At 38.4% G+C, this 24478-nt stretch overlaps 1 long non-coding RNA gene across 3 annotated transcripts in view; it reads right to left on the bottom strand.

Moving 5' to 3' along the window:
- Positions 1-316: 316 nt before the first annotated feature.
- The window catches only part of LOC114914731 (uncharacterized), a 36913-nt gene continuing 12751 nt past the window's right edge, over positions 317-24478 (bottom strand). The window contains exons 3-5 of one of the 3 annotated variants that reach the window (XR_012138636.1): positions 3044-3608; positions 2600-2709; positions 317-2501 (exon numbers count right to left, since the gene is read on the bottom strand). This is a non-coding gene — a long non-coding RNA (uncharacterized lncRNA). Of the gene's footprint in view, positions 2502-2599; positions 3609-24478 lie in introns of all 3 variants that reach the window. The other 2 variants (XR_012138637.1, XR_012138635.1) reach the window with 2 other exon arrangements.

Genomic DNA, 24478 nt, shown 5'->3' with positions numbered 1-24478 from the left:
AATATAGAACAAAAATCACCCTTCAAAAATAAGCACAATTAGCCTATCATAACCTCAGACACAAATTCATCTAGGAAACAATAACTAAATTCAATAAATATATGATCACACCAACTGTAGAATAGAAAAATTAGATGACCTACCAATAAACATGATCACACTAATCTACAATAAGTTTAAAATACCACAAAAAATAAACTCAAATGTCATCAAATCTATTACAACAGCCAGAAGATAAAATAATCAGTTCACCTATTATGAAATATATTTATACATAAAAATAATAGTTCCATTGCAGTATAATAGTTCTATTGCAACTGACATAAAATTTTCATTATAGCAAAAAAGATTAATACAAATTTATTTACAATACAACTCAAATATTTTAACAGAATATAAATATCTTGCAAATGTAGAGCCAATACACATATGCTCACAAAGCTGGTATAAAGCAAACTACAATGATGATGCCACTTCACGACCTTTAATGATTACCTATGCAACATATCTGACATGCAACTCCAGCATGTGAGTATCCGTAATCGTGATCTGAGCCTCCATCATCATACTCTTCATAAAATACATAACATAGATGGCATAATCAAAACCTACAAAATAAAATATGCTCGTGGTCGGTAAGATAAATAGATGACATGATGCATTAATAAGCATAGATGTGTAATTTAGTATGGACCATCATCTAATACGGTGCATTAGTTGGCACAAACCATTATTTGGCACTTGATAAAAAATTGTTGGACAATATTATAAGCAAAGTAGGTATCATGCTTAAGGGGTTGAAAATTGAAACAATAATTTTTCTAATAATATATGAGACATGATGCATTATTTGGTACAGTGCATTAATTCACATGAACCATTTTTGGCATGGACTATTAGTGGGCATGTTTGGCATAGACATTATTTGGGATGGAGTATAATTCTGCACTGATCATTATTTGACATGCATCATTATTTAGCACGGAACATTACTTGCTACAAAATAGCTTAGTTAGCACATACAATTACATTATTTGACACATTCCGTTATCTTGAAAACAAACATGTTATTTACATGCATCATGTCATTTATATGTATCGTGCAAAAATACTAACAAACATAATTAGAGTATTTACCCCACACCCTACTATAAGCAGCCGATATAATGAAGCAGCCAACTATTCATATCAATAGAATAGATATCTTATGCCATCTCAATCAATCAAGTCACCTACAAATATAAGATTGCAAATCAACCATATTGTTAGGAATGCATCAATATGTACAACATTCCGTAAACACGGTTCATTACTCACAAATCTTCTGACGACCAACGTACTCTATACTAGTTATGGATGTCTATTGTCTGAAACATATGCTCTTTAGATCCACAAAAAGCAAATGCCAGTGTATTGATAAGCATATAGGCATAAACATCTACTTGGTTTCAACCAATGAATGAGGCATTCAAATATATGCCCCCTAAATCCACAAAAAGCAAGTGCCAGTGTATTTATGAGCATATGGGCATAAATATCTGCTTAACTTTAGTTAATAAATGAGTCATAAAGTCTTGCATAGGTTTATCAGAAACAAATACAAAATAAGTATGGTAAAGAAGGATTGCAATATGAAGTATGACATACAATGCATTGATAAATCGATCAATACAAACTGCTGTAGAAGGAATCAAAAAATATCTATGACCTGCATAGTCTATTGTAAAAAATAAGAATTAACAAGCATATATCTTTGTTTTATTCAAATTAGTATACAATCTTTATATCGACATGGATCAAATTGCTGAATAGGATGTCATGAACCTACGGTCGATTGATGACATTGATGTCATCACTCCAAATAAATAACCTATATGAAAAAATTAGTGTTAAAACTAGAAAGAATCCATTTTGTAGATATTAAAACAAATTTAAATTTCATAACCAAGAATTAAATACTGATCAACTTTTTGCCTTAAAAAATCTAGAACATACATATGTTCCCTATTATCCAGAAGCTGTAAGCCAAAAAAATCATGATCGATCTCAAAAAATTCCTGCATATTGCATGAGCATGTCGAATGTGCATGAAGTACGAATGTTCTAATGAATTACAATACTTACCACAATATCATCCCTTTTATGGACCGACTTCTTTCTAGACTTTCTTATAGGACCTGAAGTACTTGAAGTAGGGGGATGAAGGGACTATATAAGAGATAAGAGCCCCTAAATACGCACTGTATAATCCACCTCTTGGTAGACTGTTGATCCATATGCTCCTAGAGTACTATTGAACTATAGGCACTCACAAAATTAATAGACAACACATCTGCCTCCATCTCATGAGTGCTCCCCTCCATATCCTTCCTCTCTTCTTGCTCTTCAATGCTGCCTGCAGCTCAATAATAAACATCTACTGATTAGCAACAATCCTTCAAAGCTTCATCTTCTCGACATCCTCTCAAGCCCTCTTCTTGCCGCAAATATTTATGCATAAGCTATAATTGAGGATAAATAGACAATAAATAGATGAATTAGAGATAAATTTTAAAAATTAAATAAAGTGAAAGATCAATATTGTGATAGTGCTACGTGCATTATTAGATCTACTCTTTCTTGCCGTACTACTCGTTCCACTTTCATCTCTCTTCATCTGCTAGCTAAAAGGTTCCATCTTAAGGAGCAACACATCATCGTAATGGATCTCTAATATGAAAATAAAGACAAAACTATTAATCCCCAAATCTTACAAAAAAATAAAGAATACCAAATATCAAAAATAATAATACATCTCCCTTTCTCAGGCCCTTCAAAATCTCTTAACAGTGGGCTTATTTTCTAAACTAGGATTTCTTTTAGTTCAAAATTCGAAGAAGCCAACCATAAGTACTTGATTTGACTATACCTATTCTCTCAAAAAGTCAAATCTAAAAAAAATAAATAATTATTAAACAACATAATCAATAATTACGTATACAAATTTAAAATAATAGTTCTTATGAAATAAATAGATAAATAAATAATTTAATATCTTTCTTACCATCAAAATTGTAATGCAATCGTTAATGTAACTAGTGCTCTCTTTCACACATCTCTCCCTTCTTTTTAGCTTTTCAGCAATCGTACCAACCAATCTCCTCTATGGGGTCGATAGAAGAGAAGATCCATGATGTAATACTAAGATTCGATAAAGAAAAAAAAATCATATTTAGAAAGTACGCAATAAACAATTATACCATGGATCAGATGGCACTGGAAGATAAATCAGACAACAATATCTTGATCCTATTTTCCAATATATCCCTCTCAACTATCGACTCCAAAAAATATATGATACTAACCACACTTTGGGAAACCTTCTTTAGAGAAGTTAATCTACGACTGTCCACTCCTGTATAATCATTGAGATGTTGAGCATATAATGAAAAAGCATCCGATGTATTAACATCCTATAGGCATCTGTCAACCACTCTTAGATGCCTCTGATGAACTCGATTTATTTTCTCAGATAGCAATGATAATTGATCAATCGGAGGAGAGCTCTCTTTTGCTTCCTCAAACCTCCAGCTCTTTTTTCAATTTCTGGAGGCCTTCGCACGAGCCATCTACAAAAAACAATGAAAGTCAGTTATAAATCACTTGCATCTTACTATAAAAATTATAAAAAATATATTAATAAATTAAACATCTTATTACAAGAGATGATAATTCATTTTACACTTGCTATGGCTCCTAATAACAATATATGATCTTAGCATATTTTTATATAAGCATACCGAGTAAAATTTACATATAATGCAAGATCTAAATATGGCACTATTGTTACTAGCTACATGCATGCATATATTATGATCGGAAACAAACATATATATTATCATTGGATCAACACCTATATACATATATAGATTAATCAATGTGAATATATGCAAATGTCTCTCTCTCTCCTCTCTCTCTCTCTCTCTCTCTCTCTCCACACACACACACACACACATACATCTACATTAATGCTCAATAGTTATTGTGAATATAAATGTATAAAAAGATATAATCATTTAGTTCAAGTAAGATGTGAAGCAAAACTCTCTCATGCGGTAAACATAAATTTGATCATGCAATGCTAACATATTCAATTTAGAAGTAATGCAGTTAGAATGGTGCATTTAAAAATTTCTCAAAATGCCATTATACTTTGAATTTTATTGTGACGTTCTTCCAACCAAAGAAAAAAAATAAAATTCATCATATATTTTAAAATTATTTGATAAGGTTCAGTTGGAATGAGAATGGAGTTAGATACCTTCTAGTGTGTGGCATTGTAAAGAACATTAGATATCTTCCACTGTATTATTTGACAATACCATGTATAATCAATTTATTTGTGACACCGAGTTAGAAAGATTATAGCCTCCAAGACAATCTAGTCAAAATTTCCTCCAAAATTAGTCATTTTGGATGTCAAGAATTAGCTCAATATCTCAATACAAAATTATCTGGGTTGTCGAGGTTTTCAGTTAACACTAGAATGTCAAGAACAGCATGACGAACTGAAGGGTATCATTTCCATTCATGTCTTGGAGGATTTTAGTAACTTTGCTATACTTAGAAGAGCGGACATTACCAAGATCTAAATATTGAAGACTTGGAATTAATTACAAACATTTGTGGGCTCCAAGTGTACTATTTTTTCTGCTATCTTCTTCTCATTTGTCCCTCTCTATTTCTTCCATCACTTCACAACCCTAGTCATGGATATATTTACGTCATTAAGGACTCATTTGGTTGACGAAAAGTGGAGTAGGAAAGAGGTACTTTCTGAAAAGTGGACAGAAGATCTCTTATTGGTTGGAGTCTTAAAAGAAAAGAGTAAATAAAATTATTTTCATGAAAAGTCACTTTTCATATTTCATGAAAAGTAGAAACAGATGGAGAATGTGGATTTTAGCACTTCTCATGGGATGGAAAGTGGTACTACTTTGTTTTCTCCCAAAATATCCCTTTAGATCAATGGCTAAGATTATGCAAAATATCAATGAATAGTTATGATAAAATACTGAATAGTAATATTATATTAATATTATCTTAATATTTATATGAATATAATATTAATATTATAATATTTATTATATTTAATATTATTTTAATATTTATACTAATATAATATTTTTATTAATATTAATATAATATAATATTTAATATTATATTTATATCTATATTAATAAATTTATTATATTAAAATATTAATATTATATTAATATATATATTAGTATTATATTAACATAATAAATAATTATAATCTAATATTATATTATAATATATTAATATTATAGTTATATTAATATAAATATTATATTAATATTTATATAAAGTTTAAGAACAAAAAAATATGATCTTATATCTATGAAGGGTATAATAGGTATTTTATATAATTTTTTTAAGAAAATGGATGTCGACCAAACATAAATTACTCTATAATAAATCATTTTCTCATGATCAACCAAACATGTCAAAATTCTATTTTTAAAAAAATAATTTTTTTTAAAATTACTTCCTGAAAAGAAAAATTTTTTTTGGGAACCAAACAAGTCCTAAAACAAAAGAATCCTATTAACCTTTCAATACCTGAACAACAACAAATATAATGTCATCAACACCATGCAAGTTAACTTAGTATATTCTAGCATCCAATGAATGATGCACCCTAATGCTACTATTACTAGACTTCATACAACAGAACATGTCAGTTAGATGATTGCACCATATTAAAGCATGCAGATCATTGTGTTGCTTCAACATAGCACTATCCTCATTGGTCAAGCTAATACACTCATTGCAATCTATTATTTTAGTTGAGATCCCATCGGACCACACATTGGAAGGTACCTAATATTCTTTATTCAATCAAATATTTACATTATTCAAAGGTACCATACCAATATTCTTTATAGTACCACATAAATGTACATACATATACAAATATATATGTTACATAAATATGTATTTGTACACACAATCCTCTCAAATTGGATTAACAATAAGCATGACTAAAAACATGCATATAATTAGTACAAACAATAAACTAATTTGGTACAAAAGAACCCACAGAGACATACTCAAACAAGCAAATGAGATGAAGATGATGGATACTTTGGATGAAATTAGGCAACAGTAGAATTTGAGGAACTCATGAAGCATCAAAAATAGACCAATGACGGTGGGGTTAGGAAAACTTCTAAGCAGAAGGGCCAACGACAATGAGAAGATGATGATGGATAGGGTTTCAAAAAGCCTCGAGAAGGATTGACAGCAGGATGGAATTTTGAAAAATCCTGAGAAGAAGGGCCAACGATGGTGGGTCGCTGCGGTGGGGTGGTGAGAAGTCTCGATAAGAATCGACGGTGGTGGGGTGACAGTGGTAGGGTTTAAGAAAGTCCCAAGAAAAAGGACCGATGGCAATGGAGTTGGATTTGGAAGTCCCAAGAAGGCTGATGGTGGTGGGGTGGCGATGATAGGGTTTGAAAAAGTCTCGAGAAGAACTAACAATGGTGGGGTTAGAAAAGAAGAAGAGAGCTCGGACTGACAGAGCAGGAGGTTTGGAAGGAGAGTAGGATGATCGACAAATGGAACTTCTCCTTTAAATGGAGAGATATTTATGACAACGGGAAAGAGTAGCTTCTGCCAGTGAGAAAAAGAGATCATCCTTTCATGTTTTGCTGATGAGAGAGAAAAAATAGCATTTGAAAGAGAGCTCATCCCTTTCGTATCTCATCCCCATTAATATATATTTTTTTATTATTTTTAAACACCATCTCATCCAAACAAAAGGTTTATAGGTCAGAGAGCTCATCATCTCATTCGTATCCTATCTTCTCCATTAAGACTTTTTTTTTGTTTTCAAATGTTATCTCAACCAAACAAAAGCCAATACAATTTCATCCCTCGTAAATGAGTATTTTTTTAAAAAAATAAACCACATCAGTCAAACGGCCATGGGAGCCCCTTCGTTAGCTAAACATGAGTGCATCAAGATCCACATCAATCCAAGGATTAGGGAATTGATCAGATTTGGGCTCAAATCTGATCAATCTGAGTCCAATCTATATACATACATGCGCCTATATATATATATGTGTGTGTGTGTGTGTATAGACATACATACATACTGTTGAGGTAAACCGACCGACCCCGACTTTGGTCTCCATGACTCTGACTATGCATCGATCGAACAGACAGCTCTGATTCTTCATTGACCGACCAAACTAATTGTACCGATCTACTATCGGCTGATCAATTAAGATCGATCGACCGACTGATATTTGACTACCGACTACCGATCAACGACAGATGACTTGACCGTCGGCATAATAGAACTAATAGCCGACAGTCGCTTATAGATTCTACCAATATATGGTCGGTCAGTCAACTCGGATATATCATAACCGTCACAAACGATTACCGACCGCATATCACAGCGCGATCAGTGAAAATTAACGATTCACTACGCGATTATGATCCAATGATTCAGCACCATAAAACATGGGACTACGTCTGACGGTTACGAAAATCTCATTTATAAAAGGGGATAAGAGAAATAGGATTGGTAAGCCAACATTGGGTTAAAACTCTGCTATTGCTTATATTCAACTCCTGTTCACCAACTTCCCTCTCTGACTTAGGCATCGGAGGATCTCCGTCGGATACAAATTCGATCTGCATAGATGCTATTTTGCAGGTGTTCATTCCCGATGACAGGCGATGGAGAGTTGGCCGCAACAGATTGACGCATCAGGTAGGGGGCAGCAATCGTATTCACTATAGTGAAAATCAGAGTCCAGCATTCTACTGCAATCGGGTCGGCGAGACACTCATCCCGTCGAGAAGAGGTTCCTCCCCCTCCTCTAGTAGCAAAGCCTAGTTCTTCACGTCCTGTGATCACCACGGACGTCCAGATCGCTGCACTCATGCAGTAGATGAATGTCCTCACGGAGACAGTCAAAAGTCTCCAACAGCAATAAACCCAGCAACAACAGCCACCGGCAGAGCAACCGATGGCACAATCAGTGCCGTCCAGGCACAATCAGTGCCGTCCAGGCACAGCCTCGTCATCCACGACGATCACCATCTCCTTCTCTGGAGCGACCATCTCGACTTCTCCGTCGAGACGAACAACGACATTCTCGACACTCTCAGCGTGCCACTCATCGTTCCCGACATTCCCTCTCTCCTTCCCATCTCAATAGTATTAGAAAGGGGAATCAACCGCGAACGCCCTTCATGTCTCCTTCAAACTCGTCGGGTGGTTCTACCTCCAGAGTTTTCCAATGGCAATCGATGATTATGAATGTAAATTTTAGTAGATCAATCGCCAACTCGCTCAGCTTCAAATGGAAGATCGGAAGTCCTCCAACGACTACGACTTTCACACCACCCAGCCGCTTTCTCAGCACGTCTTGGACCAACCGATTCCATCTCAGTTCAAGATACCTTAGGTGGAGCCATACGACAGATCCACCGATCCGATTGACCACCTTGAGAGCTATGAGGCTCTCATGACGATTCAGCGGACGACTGACGTCCTCTTATGCACTAGCTTCCCGATAACTCTTCGAAAAGCTACTCGAGCCTGATACTCTGGGCTTCAATCAGGAAGCATATATTTTTTCGGACAGCTAGAATATTCTTTCGTGGCTCACTTCAGCACCAGTCGAAGGCCACTATGAATTTCTGATAGTCTCTTCTCGATTAAGCAAGGAGAGACTGAAACACTTCAAGATTTCGTGGCTCGTTTTAATACAGCCACACTTGAGGTCAAAGACCTCAATAAAAACATAACTATCTCAACCATATAAAGATGTCTGAAGGGATCTCGATTCACATATTCTTTGGACAAAACTCTTCCTCGAACTTATGTCGAACTTCTGGAGCGTGCATACAAATATATGCACGCAGATGAAGGAGCTTCTGACCAACGTCAGAAAGAAAGCAAAAGTCAGAAGAAGAAATAGAAGAAGGAAGAAGCTCCGATCGAATCAAATCGGCCACTGTCTAATAAGTGAGCTTCACCCCAACGACGGAGTCTAAGGTCGGATTCGGCAGGTATGACTCCGATACTCCTCTTTCCACTCCTCGTGTGCAAATCTTTATGGAGATCGAATGAGCAAAATATCTACGATACCCCCTACCGATGAAAGCGTTATCGAGGAACCGCGATCGGAGGAAGTATTGTCGGTTTCATCATGATCACAGTCATGATACCGAACAATGCATCCAGCTCAGGGATGAGATAGAAGCCCTGATTTGACGATGCTACCTTGAAAAATATCGAAGAGATCCGCCGACTCAACCTCCTGCTGATCGACGACCTCAACTGCAAACTGAGGAAGCTGTAAATAATCAACCGACTGCAGAGGTGATCAATATGATCTCGGACGATTGAACGGGGGGGCAACTTTCAAAGATGAGTCGGCAAAGCGACGACGACTCGACAATGTAATAACTTTTTCAGAAAATATTCGAAGAATTCAGACTTTCCATGATGATGCCATTGTTGTTTCGGCAACAATAGCGAACTATGATGTAAAAAAAATTCTTGTAGATAATAGAAGTTCAATTGATGTTTTTTTTATTCGACTTTCTCCCGAATGTGACTGCCAACTGATCGACTCAGAAGAGTCTCGACGCCACTGATCAGCTTCACAAGAGATGCTGTCACAATGGAGGAAGAAATTTCTCTCCTTAACTGTTGGGACCGAACTACAACAGAACACTCTTTTCATAACGTTCACGATGGTTCGAGTACCTTTGACTTATAATACCATACTCGGACGATTTAGGCTTAACGCTCTTAGAGCATTGGTTTCGACATACCATTTATTAGTTCGATTTTCGATAAGATATAGAGTCGAAGAGATACGTGAAGATCAACAACTCGCCCGATGTTGCTTCTTTGTCTTCATCCAAAATAATAAATCTGAAGACTCTTTGCCTGTTGACGAATTAGACCAAAAAAAAAATCAGAAGAGGGGTGAACCAGCTGAACAATTGATTTTCATCCTGTTAAAAGAAGATCTCGAAAAAACGATCTGAATTGGATCACAATTATCCGACTTAGAGTGGCAACAACTAATAAAATTACTCAGAGCCAACGCCGACATTTTTACTTGGTCGGCCACCGACATGCACGAGATTCCTTCAGAAATAATAACTCACCGACTTAACATCAATCCAAATGTTAAGCCGATGAGACAGAAGAAGTGACCTTTTGCTCCTGAAAGATAAAAGATCATTGATGAAGAAGTCGACAAACTCCTCGCAGCAGGCTTCATCAGAGAAGCTACATATCCCGACTGGCTTGCCAATGTGGTAATAGTAAAATAAGCCAATGAAAAATAGAGGATCCGCATCGACTATACCGATCTGAATGTAGCTTGTCCGAAGGACAGCTTTCCGTGGTCGAAGATTGACCAATTGGTTGATGCGACTTCTGGCCACCGACTTCTGAGTTTCATGAATGCCTTCACTGGATATAATCAAATCCGCATGGCACCAGAAGATGAAGAGCACATGATTTTTGTGATCGACAAAGGCATATACTATTACAAAGTAATGCCTTTTGGTCTGAAAAATACCAACGCTACCTATCAACGGCTCGTCAACAAGATCTTCAAGACACAGATCAGATAAAATATGAAAGTATATGTGGACGACATGCTGATGAAGAGTCTCTAAACTTCAGATCACATTTAGGACCTAGAGGAAGCTTTCGACACACTCCGACGGCATCAGATGAAATTAAATCTGACTAAGTGTGCATTTAGGGTAACCTCCAGAAAATTCTTCGAATTTCTTGTTTCACAATGAGAGATCGAGGCTAATCCCGAAAAAATCAAAACCATTATCAACATGAAACACCCGAGTTCAAAGAAAGAAATACAGCAACTCAATGGAAGGATTGTCGCACTCAGTCGATTTATTTCTAGATCGACTGAGAGATGCTTGTCATTCTTCAAAACTTTGCGACAGACGAAAGATTTCTCATGATCGGATGAATATCGATAATCTTTCGAAGATTTGAAACAGTACTTGGTTTCTCCACTTTGCTCACAAAACCAAAGGTCGGAGAGACATTGTATTTCTACTTGGCAACTTCAGCAGAAGCAGTTAGTTCGGTGCTCGTCCAGGAGGATGAGAACTGAATCCATCGACCAATCTACTACACCAGCAAAGTACTTCACAATGCCGAAGTCTGATACTCAAGGACGGAGAAAATGATCTACATCCTAATCATATCGGCATGACTTCGTCCGTACTTCCAAGCCCATCCGATTGTAGTTCTGACAGATCAGCCGCTGAAGACAATCTTACATCGATCTGACACGTCAGGTCGGATGGCAAAGTGAGCAGTGAAACTTGACGAGTTCGACATTCAATGTCGCCCACGACCGTCCATGAAGACGCAAGTCCTAGCCAATTTTATCGCCGAATGTACTATATTCGATAATAAATCAGAAGATACAGATGATAACACAATAAAAGAGACTACGACTCTCTAACCCGACTTAAAGTCAACCTGCGTGCTGCACATTGATGGAGCATCTAATGCACAAGGTAGTAGAGCTGGCCTCATACTCACGAAGTCCGAAGGTATAGTCATCGAGTACACCCTTCGATTCAACTTTAAAGTCTCAAATAATCAAGTCGAATATGAAGCACTTTTGACCGGCTTGAAGATAGCTAAGGAGCTTGAGATTTACAGTTTGAAGATCTTCACCGACTCAACTGATCGCTGGACAGGTCAAAGATGAATTTGAGGCTCGCGACCCCATTATGATGAAGTATCTTCAGAAGGTGAAAGATTTTACAGTAAGCTTGAAATATTTTGAGATCTTTCACATTTTCAAAATCAAAAATACTCGAGTCGACGTATTTTCACGACTGACTACTACCGCTTTCAACTCGCTGGATCGGACATTTGTTGAATACCTCGAACAGCCGAGTATTGATAAAATCGAGGAGGTATTGCAACTCACTATTGAACCAAGCTGGATGGATCCGATCGTTCAATACCTGACCGATGGGACCTTTCCTGCGGACTCCTCAGAAGCTAAACGACTCCGATGGATGGCCTCTCAATATGTAATAATGAATGGTTATCTTTACAAAAGATTATTCTCTCTTCTTGCTGAAGTATTTAGGACCTACAGATGCCGACTATGCACTTAGAGAAATGCACGAAGGGATTTGCGAAAATTACTTGGACGGCAAGTCTCTAGCTTATAAAGTTCTACGACAAGAATATTATAGACCCACCATGAAAAAAGACGCAGCTGAACTCATCCGAAGGTGTGAACCATGTCAGAAGTATGCAAATATACAACATCAACCGGCTAGTCAGCTGACGTCGATTGCAGCACCATGGCCCTTCGTACAATGGGGGATTGACATACTTGATCCTTTTCCTCCGACATCTGGTCTGAAAAAATTCACAGTGATCACTATCGACTACTTTATCAAATGGATAGAAGCCGAACCTCTGACGCAAATCATTGAAAGCAAGATGAAAGACTTCATTCAAAAATTTATCATTTACAGATTCAGTTTGCCACACACCATCATCACCGATAATGATCGACAATTTGATAACCAAAATTTCAGAGAATTTTGTACGAAATTTCATATTACGCACAAATTCACGTCGGTCAACCATGCACAGTAAATGGCGAGGTGGAAGTAACCAATCGGACAATCCTACACGGACTAAAAACCCAACTGAACGAAGCCAAAGACCTCTGCGTAGAAGAATTATATCCGATCTTATGGACGTATCGAACGACTCCCCGCATATCGACTGGAGAATCTCCTTTCAACTTAGCTTATGAGACAGAAGCAATGATACCACTGGACATCGGATTGCCGTCAACAAGAGTGAAGCAATATAGTGAGCCGAGCAACTCCGAACATCGGAGAGCCGACTTAGATCTTCTTTCAGAACTCCGACAGCAAGCTCAAATTCGGATGGCTACATATCGACAAAGAATAGCCCGGTATTACAACCCAAGAGTCAAGCCGAAGGTCTTTCGACCAGGAGATTTGGTCTTAAGAAAGTAGAAGTCTCAAAATCCTTGGATCAAGAAAAATTATCCCCGAACTAGAAAGAACTTTACAAAATATCCGAAACTCTTAGACCGGACGCATATCGACTAGAAACTCTTGAAGGATCGACGATTCTCCAAACATGAAATACCGACAATCTGAAGATGTATTATCAATAAAGTCGTTGATATGTATATTATTTAAAATATAATTAAAATTTCAGAATCGCAAGCCTTTGATAAGTTTTATCAATTACTGACTATATGTCGACTTTCATTGTCAAAATCGAGCTATCTACTGTACTTTGACACGAAGTTTATCTCAGCTTCCACTATAAAAATCAAAGAATCAATTGCTTCGATGACGACTGTATTTTGATTTTCATGCAAAAACTGACATACCGATTGCAATCTCAACCGACATCGACCACACAGGCTTTCACCGCAAAAGCCGAATCGTCGATTACACTTCGGTTCTCAATGTTGGCTCTCCATTGTAAAAGCTTACTATCGTCGAAAGACTAATATGCTGATTTAGTCCCAACTAAGTGAAACGAAAAATGCCAAAACGACCAAAGTTGGATTGAAATTATACCGACTAGGCTACGGCCAGTTGAGGGATATTCGACTTGCCATCGATTATCAGATAATTCGACGTACAAATTCGATCAAATATCGGGCACAAAATATTCGACCTACAATCGTTATTCTAATTTTTATTAAGTACGTCAAAATGACTACCGACTGATGGACATTCTACAAATCCTATCGAATGATTGGGTTGCCGATTAATGTTCGATGGTTATTCTACATTGCAACAAAATTGTGGACAAGTAAAACAAGAGCCTAAACTTAAAAGGAGAATACTTTCATTCACTATCAATAAAGGAGTTACAAAATTGGATCGAAGTCTGACTACAAGTATCAGATTACAGAAACAAAAAAAAAAAGGAATACACCGACTAAGCTTCATCATTATTCCAGTTTCTTTGCTCGGGTGTAGCATCATCGACTTGAATGATTTTGGACCCAATCGGTGCTTCTTCTTGAGTCGGAGCAGCTTCTTCTTCAGCAATTCCGCCTTCCGATCTTAGAGGGACGATGCTGCTTAAGTCAAGGCTCGAGCATAATTTTTCAACCGCATCTCACTCGTCTTCATACCCGACGCAGTACGAAGCGAAGCCACTTTCGAGGATCTCTTGAATTCTTCCGAACCTTGAAAATCCTCGACTGTCCAACCCAGTGCTTCTCTTGCCGACTCTGCTTCCGCCTTAGCCAAATTAGCATCGGCTTGAGCAAAGGACAATTCTTCTTCGGTCAGTGCCAACCTTTCCAGACTGGTCCGATGACGTCCACGTTCGGCTTCGAGTTCTTCGATGCATCCGTCTCGCTCTCATCGAAGCTAGTGGATAGAATGCTTCTTGCTCTTGACCTGTGACTCAATAGCCGAAATAGCCCCGTGAGTCGACTTAAGTTCGGCCTCCGAGGATGCCAAGTCATCGGTTAGTCAAGAAACCTCCTTCTGAAGTTTAGCTTCCCGCTTTGTCGCCAACTTAAGTTGTTCAAGTGCAGCCACTTTCTCAGCATCGACGGCTGCCATCTTATTCTTCCACGCACTACGGATGTCAATGAACTTCGTATAGCCGACCTCCAAATCAGACATGTCGTGGATCAACTGCAGACAGAGGATAAGTCAGATTTAAAAAAAAAAAAAGAAAGTTTACCAAAGAGACTTACCCTGATGATTGTCGGATAAAAAGATAAAAATATCTCAACCACCAACCGTTTCCTCCGACGCTCCCGATCAGCCGGAAGAAGAGTCGTCTGGCACAATCGCTTGGCCAGTACAGAATTAACCAGGACTGATTCATCGATGGGCACTTGGAAGTCGAAGTATACCACATGGCCCTCCGATGTTGCATCATCCGCTGATACCATCAGAGCTTTCCCCTAGTTTGCTGTCGGCGGCCCCATGTTTGAAAATGAGGGAAAGCTTGAGCTTGACTGCACCCCAACTGAAAGAGCAATTGGCACAGTTGCAGATTGTTCAGGCTCTCTTGTCTCGGCCTAAACCTCCTCAAGTGGTGAGATTACCGATGTTGTTTCGGTAGTTCCCCTCGCCGCCCTTCCCTCGGACGACGCAGCAGGGAGCACTGTCGGAGCTAACAGTGCCAAGACTGATTCGAGAACCAATGCCGATGGGGCATCGAATTCCATGGTCGATGTTGAAATGCCGACTGAAGTTGGTGCTTGATGCCTCTTCGGCAGTCGCGAAGGCCCGACCTCAAATGCCGCCCTCTTCTTGAAAGCGTGCTGACGAATGTAGGCATTCGACACTCGTACCCTCTGCTGCATAGCCATAATTACAATGGAGGTCAATACAATTCAGCAAGTAAAAGAAAAGTCAGAAATAATCGACCAACTATACTATACCTAGACGAAGAATCGAACTAAAGCCGGTGTCATAAAGGGCCTGTTCGGTTACAAGCTCTTTCTATTTCAAGACTGACATGTCTTTCAACCGGTGAAAGTCCTCCTGATCATCGACCTCTACTCGCTGTTGTCGTTGGGACCGGTTCGTAGATCGCCCCAACGAAAAGAAAAATTCTAAGGAAAAGAAGAAGAAGCAAAGAAAAACTGATTCTTCCATCCATGAATGGACGATAGAAGACCGATAATAAAGGAAAGACCTTTTCGGAGGTTGAAGAACCACCACCCTCGGACCTTCGGATGAGGTCCGAGGATGAAGAAAGTTCGAAAAAGAGAAGGACGGGGCATGGTCAGCAACATCCGACACAATAAAACAAAACTAATTATCAATCGGACCGAGTTCGATGCTAGCTGAGCCGGATAAAATCCGTAATAATCCAAAATATTTCAGACAAATTTTGAAAATCGAAGATCCATCCAAAGATCTTCGATGTAGAAGGCCACCTGGCCCGAAGGTGGGTTATTCACCCGACCATCGGCCTCAGGGGTGAAAAGTTGAAACTGCTCCAAGATACAAAACTACTCCCGAAATCGTTCAACGTTCGGTTCCGAAAGTGAAGAGACCTCCACATCCGGACTCGACTGAGAGATTTATCAGTCGGATTCTCCGATCGATCTTCCTGAGAAGAAGAAGCCCTAGTCTTGAGAACAACTCTGAAGAAGACAGAGACTTTAGAGGAAAGGACTCAAAAGAAAGATGAAGTTGACCTGAAAGTTGGGAGCGATAATCTTAGACGTTGAGGCAACAATCCGACAGAATCCCAACACCAAAAGCAGTGAAAAGTGAAAATATGACTGAGAGCGACCCTTTATATAGGATCCCTCAACCGTCGAGATGAAGATGGTTAAATCGAAGATCTTTTAGATGACGACACATGGCAATATCTAGACCAATCATTGATCGAACGGTTCGACGCATTTGTCCTAGATTGAGTCACGTCATCTCTATCCGCGTGATCAATTTCGATCCAATAACATTCGGATACGTGAAACAAATCTACTTGTTAGAATCATATCATCCGACGTCGAATTGACTTTTCGAAACGACGCCTCACACTTACAACTGATATCGAATCATCCGATCAGTGTGACAGACAACTGTACCTGCCAACACGATAAAATAATCGATCACTCGTATCTCAGAGAAAACGACATCAAAATCGAAGCTTGATGTGATAGAACTCTCTTCATCCAACGTGATAAATCACGTGACAGTTCACACGTCGAATCACTTTGGACTTGAGAGTGAGGGGCAACTGTTGGGATAAACCGACCGACTCCGACTTTGGTCTCCATGACTCTGACTATGCATCGATCGAATATACAGCTCCGATTCTTCATTGACCAACCGAACTAATTACGTCGATTTACTGTCAGCTGATCAATTAAGATCTATCGACCGACTAATATTCGACTACCGAATATCGATCAATGACAGACGACTTGACCGTCGGCATAACAGAACTAATAACTGACGATCGCTCAGATTCTACCAACATATGATCGGTCAGTCAACTCAGATATACCATAACCGTCACAAACAGTTATCAACCGCATATCACGGCGCGATCAGTGAAAATTAATGATTCACTATGCGATTATGGCCCAATGATTTAATGTCATAAAATACGGGACCATGTCCGACGATTACGAAAATCTCATCTATAAAAAGAGATAAGAAAAACATGGCTGGTAAGTCAATTCTGGATCAAAACTCTACTATTGCTTACATTCAACTCTTGTTCACCAACTTCCTCTCTGACTTAGGCACCAGAGAATCCTCGCCGAACACAAATCCGATCTGCGTGGATGCTGTTTTATAGGTGTTCGTTCCCGATTACAAGCGACAAAAAATTGACCGCAATACATACATACATACATACATACACATATATATGCATATGTATATGTATGTACACATACATACATACATGCATACATATATATATATATATATATATATATATATATATATATATATATATTATATATATATATATATATATATATATATATGCGCCAGGCGGATCAAGTCTCGCTAATTGAAGTTTGAGGTTTCTTTATTATTGGTTTTTATTTTATGATATGCCTGCATGTAAGAGCCCGTTAGGTTTGGTGTAGCCTCTTTGGGCCATTTCGGTTAAAACGGAACACGCCAGCTTGAATGTTTTGATGGAGGCGAAAGCCACCTGTCCTAGGTGAAAGCTACGCATAAAGAGCTTACCGCAGGAATTTACAGCCAGCTCCACTTTGGACCGAAATAATGCCTAAAGAAAAGCCCAGTTGGTCCCATTTAAGTATTGATACTAAGTTACAGGCAACCAAACATGCCCTAAGGCTTTAGGAATCTATACATATTTATGAGCGAACACCTCGTTGCCCGGTTTAGTAAGAATCAACGAATAGATGTTGAAACATGAAATTTTTTTTGTGCACATAATGTGAAACATTCCGCATCGTCCTATTAGACCACATAATCATCATTTTCTAATACACATTTAATATCTATAATTCTACTTTTTCAATTCAAATTTTAAATGATGAAAATATTTCTTTCTTTTCGAAAAAATTATGACATTCTGTGCTGATATTATAATATTCTGCATTGAAATTATGATTTTCTATACAGAATGTCATAATTTTTTCACAGAATATCATAGAGAAAAAAATATTTTCATCATTGAAAAATTGATGATAATTTTTCATTGACGAAAATATCTTTTCCTCTTTACGATATCCTGTGAAAAAATTATGACATCATATGCAAAGAGTCATAATTTCAACGCAGGATGCTATAATACCAGCACAAGATGTCATAATTTTTACGAAGAGAATGACACTTTCATCGTTCAAAATTTCAAACAAAAAATTAAAACTACATATATTAAATAGATATTAAATACATATTGAAAAATAATAATCATATAGTTTAATAAGATGAAATGGTGCGTTCCACATTAGATTTTCCACGTCACAAGCAGTGCACAAAGAAATTCGTGTTGAAACATTGACGCTGCTTCAAGTTAAATATTGTTCTGGTTACCTTTAGCTTTCAATATATCCTTTAAAAGTATAAATAGATCCATGTAGAACCTTTACATTAATTGCATTGCATAAATTTTGATAATTCAAAAACATTATATTTGATTTTTGCATGCTAGAAAACTAACCAGCCTTTATTTTTTTCTGTTTTTTTTAATTCCATTTATACATCCTGTTTTCAGCCCTCTAGAAATATTTCTCTGTTCAAAAGCAAACGCAAGAAAGTTCGTAGATCCAACTGACTCAATTAGTTTCATACTAGACCCAACCTAACCCAACACAGAAATATGTTTCTCCAAAAGCATGTGAGCTCTTCTTTCTGAATCGAAGGAAAAGAATTTAGCTTACATATTCTAATTGCGTCTGCCATTCTCAATGTGATAAATCAATAAAACGTCCAGAGCATAGCTAACCGCTCACCGCTTGCGTATGGGTGCATATTGGTCAAAAAGTCTCGCATCATCGTCCCTGAACTTCTCTTGCTCAAATTTGGGCGACTTAAGAGGCTACAAACAAGCTCATGTTATATGGCCAAGGGGCTCCGACGCAAGAAAGTTCGGCAATATCAACTTGGGTAGTCATGGTAGAAAAATATTTGATGATCCTTCGGAACCTCTTCGCATCTTTACGCCCCATTTGGAAAGGGAAACGGGACATTGGTTATAAATATTGTTTGTACCGGATAGTTTTTAATCTTGGTTAGGTTTAGTTGAGCTGGGTCCTTTCATTTCTTCCCACGGGAAGTGAGGCAGTGTAATGCTTTTTGTTGCCGCCAGAAAGATGATCTAGCTTAGACCATTAAGTTGAAGTCAGGAAAGAGAGAAGTAGTGATCTCCAGATGACTAATCGAGATCTCTGGGATGCACACGAACTGGCACCTAAACCTCGATCGAGTCCTCAAGTCGAACCCTATAAAACCACCAAAGATAGGAGAAATCCTCGCGTCAAATGGAGGATTCCCGACGGCGAATCCTCCAATGCTTAAATCAGTCTTCCACGGAAGCAAACAAAAAGATCTGAGATTTCGAGTTAGGTTTATGATGATCAAGATTAAGTATAAGGTGGAATAGGAGATGAAGAGATGGAATGCAAAGGTCCAACGGACTCCGAATGATGCTTAAAATGTACCAGTAGATTTCGAGATGGGTTCAAAGTATATAGAAGAGACGAATCTAGTGCGTATGAAGTCCATTCCCGGAAGATGCCATGCGAAGCAAGTGTTCACTTATCTAGAGGATTCAAAAATCTTGAAATTTATGGACGAAGGTAGGTACCGTCGCTTGGAGGACGCATACCATTCCTCCCCCTAAAGCCCGCGAAGGTACATTCAAGTTGTTAGGAAATAACAGCTTGCACATCCTGAGTTTATTAAGGTTGCATAATGGGGGAGCAAGGCTGATAGTTTGTAACCTAATGGATGGAAGACTCCAGAATTCTGCTAATACGGCCGCAAGAATCCATGTGACAGTGATTTGTTGGCCATTCTGGCATCTATCAACAAAGACGCACATAGAGCCGTATTGAGGTGCCAGTGCTATAATGGATAGAATATTCTAAATGTATCAGTTGCCCCCCACTCCTGAGATCAAGACGCCTTTTAGCTCGGACGAAGAAAATAGAGGATAACTTCAAATACACCATGGTGTTGACGATCAAAGTTTCGAACCAAAGCCCTTACTCTCCGAGGCCAATGAGGGACGAACCTTGCCAGCCAAGATGCACCAAAGCCCTTACTCCAGATCAAAGTTTCCAAGATGGGCTTCGAATAACCTATCAAAAAAAGTGAAGAATTTTGACATTACATGCCGTCTGAGGAGCTGATTGGACACGCGCATTTGTAGAGGACATGCGCTCGTCCCTTCTTTCGAGAAAATAATTATCACGGTATGCATATTGTTCACTGCAGCGATTGTTCTGCAATATTTATCCGTACGATGCTTTGTCGTCCAATAAAGAGTTGACATATGAATGTCGATCAGACCATCCATCTAAATTGCCATCTTATGACCATCATACAGGAGAGACGAGCGTCGCCTAGCGATCCTTGTTTGCAAAGCAACAGCGGAAAAAAGGGTGCTGTAACTGTCATAATTCCCGAACAATCTAAACGCACCTCCACAGGCCCTAGGGGTAGAATGACACGTATTCTCCAAATGATAGGTACCCACCTTTGTTTCTAAACTTCAAATTTTTTGGACGCTCCAGATAAGTGAACACTTACTCTGCATGCCATCTCTCGATGATAGACTCCATATGCACTAGATTCGTCTCTCCCACATACTCTAAGCCCATCTTGGAACCCACCAATACACTCCGAGCATCATCTGGAGTCCGCCAAACCTCCACACTGCATCTTTCCATATCTATTCCCCCTCATATTCAATCCTAATCATCATAAATCCAACTCAAAAGCTCATACATCTTCTATTTGCTTATGCGGAAGACTGACTTAGATATTGGAGAGTCCGCCGCCAACTCAAGGACTCAATTAAGGACCAAACATTGACTCGTGAGCACCCTAGAGATCTCGACTACCCCTCCAAAGACCACTGCGTCTTTCCTTCCCAACTCCAGCTCAGCAGCCTAAATCAGATTATCTCCACAGCAATAATACTATTATTCAATGTAATGATTACAATTTTGATAATATTGTGTCCAAACGTCAGAAGGAAAACAAGATGCTGTTTGAATATTGCATGAGCATAAGCATATAAAAAATTAATTTTTTGTCTCATATTGGACAAGTTTTCCCATCCAAAAAGAGAAATAATATAATATTAGTAGACAAATCTTAAAGTAATATTGATGTGACAATACAATAAATATTAATATAATGTGATATAATAACATTAATATATTATATATTATATATTATATTCAAAAAAAAATATCTAAGGAATGTTTGGTTGGAAAGAAACTGAAATCTAGAATCAAAATGAAAATGGATGTTTCCATTCCAACTATTTGGTTGAAAAAAATTTCATTCTGATTTTGATTCACACATAAAATGAAAATGATCCAATCTATCTAAAATTCAATTGCTATTCTCTTCGGATTTCGATAAAAAATCAAACACTTTAACAGATTTAGCCATTCTGATTTCAATCCATTCCGATTTTCATTCTAATTATGAATCAAATACCCTCATCATCTTCCTCAACCACCCCCCCCAGGGATAGTACAGTCGAATTCGAATCCCTAATTATCGAGCCAAGGAAACCAAAATATACCGTACAATGTCACAATACAGGTATCAAAGACCAACCTCATTTGATACAACCAATTACAAGACAAAGTAGAAATTTAACAACCTCATGTAATAAAGCGGGTAGCAGTGAAAAATTAGATCCACCGAACAGTAGTTCAGTAAAAAAAGGTTATCGGACACACATTAAATGATCCTTGTAGCAGCAACCATCGGTACCACTGGCAGAGTACATACATTGGGTTTAGCCAGTAGACCAAACAACCTAGGAGGTTGGAACCACCACCATTAACCAAGGAACATTCACACAATGTGAGAAAACTTCCATATAGACTAAAACAAGATATGATCGCAATGACCTGGTTGATCATGAACCACATTTGACTGGTTGTTTCATCCAAGTCTGGAGTAAGAATTAGTCATAACTAGAATTACGCTTTCAAGTGTTGGTTGACCCAGCCAGTACGCAACACCAAGCCAGCATCAGAAACAACGGCAGGTAGGAAAATACCTATATAACTCTTACTCTATCCATTATATTTTAACCAAAAAGAGCTTCCCACTTCGGTACAACATGTGCGGGTACGTTATAGCTGTTTCAGCTGGTGACTACCACACCACCAGCACCAAATTGACTCAAGTTGTACTTGTAAGTCTTAAGTTTTGGGATCTAAGAAAGCAGCATATTTAGTGTTGGATAGATGGTCTAATTCGAGACCATATAAGATTAAGTTGAAACTTATCCAGGTCATGTGTAGCATTTGACTCTCAGTACCCAATATATTATTAATTGGCCACAAAGTTCTCCGATCTGGTATCTGGGCACGTATTGGTCAACGATCGATTCAGCACCATGCAGATCCACACGATGCCATTTCGGGGCATACAAAAACAAGGAGGGAGAAAGAGCGGGAGAAAGAGAGGCTAAGGAACTTCAAGGGCTCGGGATGTGTGTGTGTGTGTGTGTGTGTTGGGGGGTTCGGGGGGGTGGAGGGACAGAGGCACTCACCTGCTTAAGCGATCGAGGGCTTAAATGGGAATCGGCCGTAAGGGCTTTAGAATAAGAGGGCTGCCTCCCATATATACTTCATACCATGCTTACATTTATTTGGGAAAACATCATAAAATTTGGGAAACAAAAGAGAAGGAAAAAAACAGATTACAAAGCAGTTTCAATAGACATCTAACCCATTATAAACAGAAAATACAAAGGTAAACAGAGTGCAGAGAAAAGACTGTGACTCTGAAATAGATAGATAACACCATAATAAAATAATAGATAACTATAACCAGGACAAAAAGATCGACTACATACTATCAATAGTAAAAATTAATAGGTACTGCCACGTGTGTATGAAAGGCATCACAAATTCAAAGCCGTTAAAGTAGACGTGCCATCCATCATAAATAGTAATCACAAAGCAAACAGCTGCCACGAAGAGAGAGCTCAACCTCTAAATCACAGATAACATCCATAATATAGCCAAAAAACAACTAAACCGAGTATAAAGAGATTCATATCATATGACAGATACAACAAACAATAAAAAGATAAATAACTAGTGCCAAAGCATACATGTCTGTATAAGTTGGATAAAGTAATAGTGGCTTCAATAAACTGTGGGTGCATGCACGAAAAAGAATAGACACAACAATGATAAGCAAAATAGAAATTTAACCAACTAGTGTTGATAAAGTGAGCAGTAGCAAAAAATTAGCTTCTTGCAGATCAAGGGAACAGAAAAATTAATTAAAAATGGTTATGTGACATACATTAAATGACCATTGTTACACTAACCATTAATATCATTATACAAGGCATATACATTGAGTGTGGTTAGTAGACCCAACCATCTTGGAAGTTGGAACCACCACCATTAACTCAGGGGTACACAATGTGAGAAAACTCCCACATGGACTACAAGCAAGATAGTGGCAATGACCCAATTGATCATGAACCACATCTGACAATTTGTTTCATGCAAAGTCTGGAGTTAGAATCAGTCGTGACTAGAATCATGATCCATTGTGACTAGGATCATGGTTTCAAATGCTGGCCGTTCCAGCCAGCATGTACCCCACCACACCAGTGCTAGGATCAAAGGCGTATAGGAAACATCTATTTAACTCTTTATTTATAAATTTTTAATTAAAAAGGACTTCTTTTCATTGCAGTATAAGACGTGCTGGAACATTATTGCTGTTTCAGCTGGTGACTAGCACAACCACCAGCACCAAAACTTTAAACCCCGATTAGAACTGAATCCAATATCATTAGTTCACATTTCCACTTCAAGAGTCCAAATCGGGGTTCGCCAAACTGTCCCAAATCATCCGGTTCAAGGCGTGCCGAATAGTACCAGCGGCCAATCGGAATGGTTCTAGCATTCGAAACAAAAAATCGGTGAGAGGGGGAGGGAGAAGGAAAGAGAGGAAGAAAGGGGGGATGGAAGGAGAGGGAGAGAGAGAGAGGACCTTTGGAAGCCATCGGAGGGAGCCACTACCGAGCTCGCTGGATGTCGAAAGGGAGGGAAGGAGAGGGGGAGAGAGAGAGAGAGAAAGAGGAGGCCTCCGGAGGACCGGCAAGACCGCCATGCCACCACCAAGGACGTCAATAGCCCTCCCATTGCCCACAACCCTTCTAAGATTA

Source organism: Elaeis guineensis, chromosome 2 (assembly GCF_000442705.2).
Source record: "Elaeis guineensis isolate ETL-2024a chromosome 2, EG11, whole genome shotgun sequence".
NCBI classification, from domain to species: Eukaryota; Viridiplantae; Streptophyta; class Magnoliopsida; order Arecales; family Arecaceae; genus Elaeis; species Elaeis guineensis.
The sequence above is the reverse complement of the archived record's forward strand: the minus strand, read 5'-3'. Positions and strand labels throughout refer to the sequence as shown.